The sequence below is a fragment of the Papaver somniferum genome, chromosome 11 (assembly GCF_003573695.1).
Source record: "Papaver somniferum cultivar HN1 chromosome 11, ASM357369v1, whole genome shotgun sequence".
NCBI lineage: Eukaryota > Viridiplantae > Streptophyta > Magnoliopsida > Ranunculales > Papaveraceae > Papaver > Papaver somniferum.
The window spans coordinates 35010965-35018989 of record NC_039368.1 but is presented as its reverse complement, the minus strand read 5'-3'; the positions used below and the strand labels follow the sequence as shown (position 1 = coordinate 35018989).

The following is an 8025-nucleotide window of genomic DNA, read 5'->3' as shown; positions in this document are numbered from 1 at the left end:
CTAACCGTGCTCTTTTAAGGATATCTATTTTCCCTTGACGTGTCGTCAGCTAAGTGGCTAACCCATCGGACCCCTGCTTGCTCCAGAACAATGCCACATCATGGGGAAAAGGGTGGGGGTTCCCGCGAGTGTACTGCATTCGGGAAAGAGTTACTTTCTCCTCTTATACTTGATACTTCCACACTACGTTCTTTCTTCTCTTCTCTCTCAAAGAATTTCTCTACCAAGTCCATACTCTATAATAAAGCAGAATGAAACCTTGACTTCAATTCATAACATCAATTTTTATTTTTATCGAATATCTTAGGGAATAAAGAATTCATAAGTTTATCAGTAGTAGGGGGATGGTTACCGAAGGTTGTTCATATGTATCTAGAGGAGGCGATGTCGCTGCTGGGGTTGGTGGGAAATCAACGTCAACAACAAGTAGATGTGTGGGATTTTCTCCTTCTAGTAAAACATTTAATAAGTTTAATATTAAATAAGAATATGATGATGCGTGGTCGGCGGGGAATAATAAGAAAAAGAAAGCGCAAACAAGGGCAGTAGGAGGTGGTGGTCAGAAGGCTGGTGGCAGAGGACTTCGTCAGTTTAGTTTGCAAGCGTGCAAAAAAGTTGAAAGCAAAGGTGGAACTACATATAATGAAGTTACAGATGAGTTTGTGGCTGAACTTTCAACAACAACACCTTACATGAAACCAAATTATAATGAGAAAAATATTCGACGGAGAGTGTATGATTCCCTGAATTTTCTTATTGCAGCGGATATCATATCTAAGGATAAAAACAAAGAGATACAATGGAAAGGCATGCTTCATGCTGCTGGCCCAAATGTTGTTGAACAACTTAAGTCTCAATACTTTGGCTTAAGAAACAAAATTGCAAACAAGGTTGCGTATCTGCAAGAATTTGAGGATCAATTTGTAGGCCTGCAGAATCTGGCTTAGCGGAATGAGCAACTATGTTGTTCAGAGAGGAATGCTGCAACTTATGGGGGTGTGCCGTTGCCTTTTATTATAATCCAGATGCCTCCACCTACAAAAATTGAGTTGGAGATGTCAGAGGATATGTAGTTGTTGCAGTTCGATTTCAATAACACTTTTCAGATACATGACCGACAATTTTGTTCTTAAGTCTATGGGATTTTGTGAAGATTGTCCGAGTCTGAAGAATAACGACTTGTCAAAGAAGTTTAACCCTACAATTTGCAGGAGTGTCCACTAATCTTCCATGCATTTATACTAATGTTCTGAATACTATTTTGTCTGGTCTGTTATAGAATATTCGATACAGTTCACTTTTTTTTTCCAAGAGAAAAGTTATATGTTTACCGATTTTAGGTTTATACTACAAGTTTCTTCAATTTTATATCCTTATTTCGACTCGACTAAAGAAACAACCATCGAGGAAAACTATCCCCGTTTCTATCAAAGTGCTATTTCGGAACTATACACTCGGGCTGGATCCCGCGGTATGTCCGTAGCTTGGTCCACCCGGTGTTTTTTCTTTGGTGGGGCCCACCTAAAGTTGAGAAATCATGGAAACAGTTTGATCATGTCCAAATAATTGACGACCAAGTCGACTTCCAATGGATGAGTTAATTAATGGCGGTTCATTAAGTTTTTTCGTTTTGGAAAATAATCGAACGACTTCCACTAAAACTAACAAATCGTGGAGTGACGGAAATCAAATATTTTTAGAAGGTCTCACCGTAGATTTAACATGCTTGGTTACATGTACAAATCTTTTCCCATCATTTCCTTATTTTTCTGTAAAACATTAATTAGATGTCTTTACAGAATAAAGCAATTCATTGGTATATAACCATATTTTAATCTTTAAAACGGACTACTTTCTTAGGTTACTGTTAACAATAAGGTTGAAGATAAGGCAAAGAGAAGAAGGGGTGCTTTCTAAGGTTTACTGTTAACGATAAGGTTGAAGATAAGGCAGTGAGAAGAAGGTGTGTTTACGATGCGGGTAGTTGTGTGTAGAGTCGATACTTTAGATCGTAAGCAAGGTGTTGGTACTGTCTATCCGAGTAATGGAGAGGTGTTTTTGGATTTCTTTTTTTTATAAAGGAACTTTTTTCTGAACAATTGTTTTTGGTAGTGGAGAGGAACGTGAGGGTCACTATGGTGTTAGGCGGGAATTGCAAACGGTTTGCAGAATAGATCGCGAACGGTCTCTTTGTTGCCAAGTTCCCGCTCCTCTGCGTCGCATGGCATCCAAGAGTTATTTGGCTAGTTATATTACGTTTGTTTTAATCAAATATCGAACGGTTGATCACCTGTTAGTATACATACATATCCAATTAAATTGATACTCATCGCCCGTGGTTTTTAAACGACCTTGCTTCAGCCGGGACAATAGGGGCTTGTCCAATTTTGGGACACGACGTGGCACAATCTTAATAGTGAAGAGGGGAATGATTCGAGCATTCGAACCTCAAGTCAGATATCCTATTCAGCTGGACTGGATTACTGTGACAACAACATCGGCTATATTTATACATTTACGAGTTGTTATCGACGGAATATGTTGTTCACTGGAGAACATCAACCACGAAAGTGATTATAGTGGGACCTCCAATTTTTCCATAGGGATCAAAAGTGATCAATTCAAGGGCCTGGATGGTGCTCCTCTTTACGTTAAGTGCCTTCTTGCTGAGGCGAAGATGCCCTGCCAGAGAAATCGCTAATAATCTTTGCAACACACCGAACCTGTTAGGCGGACAACCCCACCCATCCGACCCTAAAATACTTCTCACATGTTTTCTTCATCATGATTCAATATCGAACTTCAGTGAATATCGTTCGGGTATCGAGACACGATATTTCTATAAATATCGGCCGACATCGGAGAACGTCGATGTAATATCAGCAATATAGCCAGCATGGACAAACACCGAAACCGATATTATCGGCGGTATTTCGCCCGTATCAATCGAGATTGACCATATTGTTCACGACGTACCCGCATGAGTCTTGGGTAAACTACAAAGGAAAGGATATCTACAGGTTTGGGGCCAATAATTTTTTTTCAAAATTCCCGATGCTGCTACACTTCCCCCACTCCCTCCATTAGGTCAACGAAAATCCATCTGTAACAAAAGGTGTGTTTCATTATGTGGGATGCTATGCACAATTCAATACCTACAAAGAGTATGCCTGAGCATAAAGGAGTTGAGGTCGCTTCTCACTCTTATCTTTTCTGTAATGAAGAAGAAACGATGGATCACTTATTTCTTTCCTGCAGTTGGGATTCATATCTGTGGAGTTACTTTATTAAGTCCCTGCAAGTGTTCTGGGTGATGGATAATAGGTTTAGTTCTATGATGAGGGGTTGGAGATTAGATGTTAAATCAGTGCGCAAAAGAACTATTTGGCATCTGTTGCCTTTCGCTATCAGTTGGGATCTTTGGTTGGAAAGGAACAATAGAGTTCATGGAAGAAGGTGTAAATCGAAGGACAAGTTGGCTCATGCGATAATTATGGATACTTATCTTTGGAGTTCGACGAAGGAAATTTTCAAAGACTACTCATTGAATCAAGTGTTGTATCACTGGGAGGATGTTGTACTTATGTAATTAGTTGTTGGTTTTTAACTTCCTTGGGGATCTTTTGATCCAAACCCCTGTATATATTTTCCCCTTTCAATATATAACCTTTTCTTTCAAAGAAAAAAAAAACAAAAATACCCATGGATCGTATTAGAATGAAAATGCGCATCCGATTGCATTACACATTATATGAAATATCTAGTGCGTAAGAAGGAAAATACAGCAGCTGACCACTTGTCAAGGTTTAAAAATTGAATCTATTTATGAATAACGCACATTACACCAGCTAGGGCTTCTTCTTAACCGAAGCAGATGTAAATAGAACAAAATGTTGTAAACAAGGTGAATTTGGTGCCTTCATCAAAGACTTAACTAAATATACAATACCCTTGTGTAGTCTTCTTGCTAAAGATGTCGCATTTGTCTTTGATCATGCTTGTAAGGAAGCATGAGAGAAATTGAACAGATGATTACATCCCATATTTTTGTCTATGCGTTACACATTATTTCAAATGGTAAGGTACCCGTCGGGATGTCAGACTATGGACATGTGAGAAGGGCTTTCAATTGTTACATGCTTCCTCACAAGTGTCATCAGATACCAAAGCTGTTACACTACCCCCACTCCCTTCCACCATTAGACCAGAAAAAAATTCGAATCTAGTGCTTGGATAACAAGAGGTATATTAAGATTTTCTAGTGTGTTTTCACTTTATTACGTTAGGGTTCAGATTTGAAAACCTTGGTTTAGAGTTGTTTTACTTCGAGAGAAAGAGTGCGCTGCCAATAGATAAGGAAAAAAGAAAATGAAAAACATCTAGGGTTTCTGTTTTAGGTTTGTATTTATGATAACGTCTCGGAATTCAAATCCAACGGTTGAGAATGAACTATTTGCATTTACACCAAGCTGGTAAGCAATTTGTGGTTCAATCTACAGATTTATAGTTCAAATGTAAATTCTAACTTCGGATCCAAAAGAGAAAATCGAAAGAATAAATGATATATCACCCAAAGTAGCTTTTTAGATCCATAATAATTAAAAAACGAGGATCGATATATTTAAATCTAATATAAAGATATTAACTTTGGGTTTAAACGACAACATTATTATGCAATTTAAAATTAAGGAGAGGATTCATATTTTTATGATCATCAGAAGAGTAAGAGAGAAAGCAAAGATTACGATTAGTCGAAAAGGATGTACGCATGTTATGGTTTAGTGGGTAGATTTTCAGTTCAAACGTAAATTGTAACCTGAGTTTTCCCGACAATGCAATTTAAAACTCAATAAGGATTCTGACATGACTCTCATTGGTCAAGCATCATTTTTCTTTTAAGATCATTGGAAGAGTAAGAGAGCAAGCAAAGATTACGATTTGTCGAAAAGATGGTAAGTGTTTTGAGGCTTTACACGCAAATTTAGAGTTCAAATGTAACTTCTGAGATCAGACCAAAAAGAGAGAATTCCCAATGCTATTTCTAAATGATATTAGATTTATAATAAATAAAGACGGGGATAGGTATATTTAAAGCCACGATGAAGATTGTTTCAGCTTAGGGTTTTTACGATGACATTATTTTGCAATTTAAAATAAGGGTGAGGATTCATATTTTTGGATCATTAGAAGAGTAAGAGAGCAAGAAAATGTAACGGTTAGTCGAAAAAGATGTACGCGTTTTATGGTTCAATGGGTAGATTTACAATTCAAACGTAAATTCTAACCTGAGTCTTCCCTAAAACATTATTATGCAATTTAAAACTCTGGTGAGGATTCTGACATGACGCTCATTTTTCAAGCATTATATATATATATTTTTTGGATCATTGAAAGAGTATGAGAGCAAGTAAGAATACGATTTGTCAGAAATATGGTAAGTGTTTTATGGATCAATGGGAAGATTTAAAGTTCATGTGTAAATTCGGACTTCATACCAAAAATAGTCCCTAATGTTATCTAAAGAATAAATGAAATCTTATCCTACGCAGTTTTTATATTCATGAAAAAAGAAAAAGACAGAATCTGTATATTTATAGCTGTGATAAGGATTTCAACTTAGGGTATTTACGAAAACATTGTTACGCAATTTGAAATTTCGGTGAGGATTATGAGACTATTCTCATAGGTCAAGCATCATATCATTGGAAGAGTAAGTGAGCAAGCAAAGATCGCATTTAGTGGAAACTATAAGGAGCATTTTATGGTTCAATTGGTAGATTTAGAGTTCAAATATAATTCTGACTTCGGATAAAAAATAGAAAATCCCGAATGCTATCGAAAAATAAATGATATATTAGCTTACACAATAAATATTATATCAGCGTACGCAGTTTTTTTGATTCATAATAAGAAAAGACGGAGATTGGTATTTTTAAAGCTATGATGAAGATTTCGACTTAGGGTTTCTATGGCAACATTATTTTGTAATTTAAAAATAGGGTGAGATTCATATTTTTACGATCATTCGAAGAGTAATAGAGCAAGTAGATATTGCGATTAGTCGAAAAGGACGTAAGCACTTTGTGGTTCAATATGTAGATTTACAGTTCAGGCGTAAATTCTAAACTGAGTTTTCTCGACAACATGGGGATTATGACAAGACACTCATTGGTCAAGCATCATTTTTTTTTGTGATCATTGGAAGAGTAAGAGAGCAAGAAAAAACGATTTGGCGAAAAGGTGACAAGTGTTTTACGGCTCAATGAGCATATTTTGAGTTCAAATGTAAATTCTGACTTCATACCAAAAAGATAGAGTCTCCAGTGCTATCTAAAGAATAAATGAAATATTAGACTATGCTATCTAAAGAACCCCCAATGCTATCTAAAGAATAAATGAAATATTAGCCAATTCGATTTATATATATGATAAAGATTTCAACTTAGGATATTTACGACAACGTCATTTGCAATTTAAAACTCTAGTGAGGATTCTAAAATGACGCTCAAAGGCCAAGCATCATATTTTTATTTTTATGATCATTCCAAAAGTGAGAAAGCAAGCAACGATTACGATTATTAAATATGACAAACATTTTGTGGTTCAACAATGGATAGATTTAGAGTTCAAACGTAAATTCTAACTTGGCATCAACAAGTGAGAATCCTCCATGAGACCGAGAGAATCAATGAAATATCGGCCTACATGGGTTTTTAACCTAATTATAAAGAAAAAGGACAAGGATATATATATATATATATATATTTAGAGTTATATCGAGGATTTTAACTTAGGGTATTTACGACGATATTATTATGCTTTTTGAAACCCCGGTGAGGATTATGAGAAGAAGCTCGTAGGTCAATAATCATATTTTTATGATTATTGGAAGGTAAGAGAGCAAACAAGGATTACGATCCAAAGAATCAAGCAAATATGTGCCTAAACATCGTTATCCAATCGAAAATGCTAAAAAATCCCCCAGATTTATACCCAATTTTTTTACACCATATGTGTCAACGTTTTGTTGGCTCTCTTTTAAAGCGGAGCCCTTGGAAATAACTAACAAGACGTGTGTTGAAGAACAACAAAGTGGTGAACGAACACATGCAAAACATTGGAATAACTTGAAGTACGAATAATTTAAGACGTGTGTTTAAGAACCAAGGAAATTGGGCATAGTGGATTGAGCTGAAAAGTTTATTTATTGTATCCATATGTATTGAATAGTTTGTCACTAAAATTGACAAATGGCGAGATTGTTAGATCATTGGTTGGTTGAACCCACAAGTTTTGCGATCTTAAGCTTGTTGTCAATGTTAGGTGATCACAACTATATCTTGATTTCAAGTTAACTAAGTCAAATTTCGTATAGGTAAGAATTGTAGTTGAGTATCAAAGATCACCCTTGAAGACCGAAGATCGATAAAGACATTTGAAAATTTATGTATCAGGTATGTGATGGCTGAACCATTTTATTTTTCTCACTATACAATCATTCTATCTATTGAGACTATGTCGTATGACTTATAGTAGACTAATAAAGAAGAAGTTTCGAGTCAAGCTTGTCTTATGAAAAATATCGAAATATGGTTTAGCAATTGGATGTTCAAAGGTACTTAACAATATTAGTTTTATGAATTAATTTGTGGATCAATTGAAAATTTCCCATGAAAATGATTATATCACTTGGGAATATTTCAAACGTCAAAAGAGATAAATATGAAGTTACTGAATTTCTACTCTGGGTAGGTTGGGAACTCATTTTGAAAACCATAGATATCTGAGATCAGAAATACAGGAAGGTTGGCGAACCAATTCGCAAACCACAAGTTCATATGGGAACAGTTCACGAACCCGATTGGCGAACTGGATTTTATATGTTGGATTAATTGGCTGGCAGTTAGTGAACCCGGTTCAAGAACCAAGGTCAAATGAGTTTGGTAGTCTAGTAGGGTTGGCAAACCCGGTTCACGAACCGTAGCATCCTGACTCTTGTACAATCCCCGCGGTTGGAAAACCATT

At 36.0% G+C, this 8025-nt stretch overlaps 1 pseudogene; it reads left to right on the top strand.

Annotated features, from left to right (window-relative positions):
• Window positions 1-344: 344 nt before the first annotated feature.
• On the top strand, window positions 345-1224 carry LOC113324297 (annotated as a pseudogene).
• Window positions 1225-8025: the final 6801 nt, after the last annotated feature.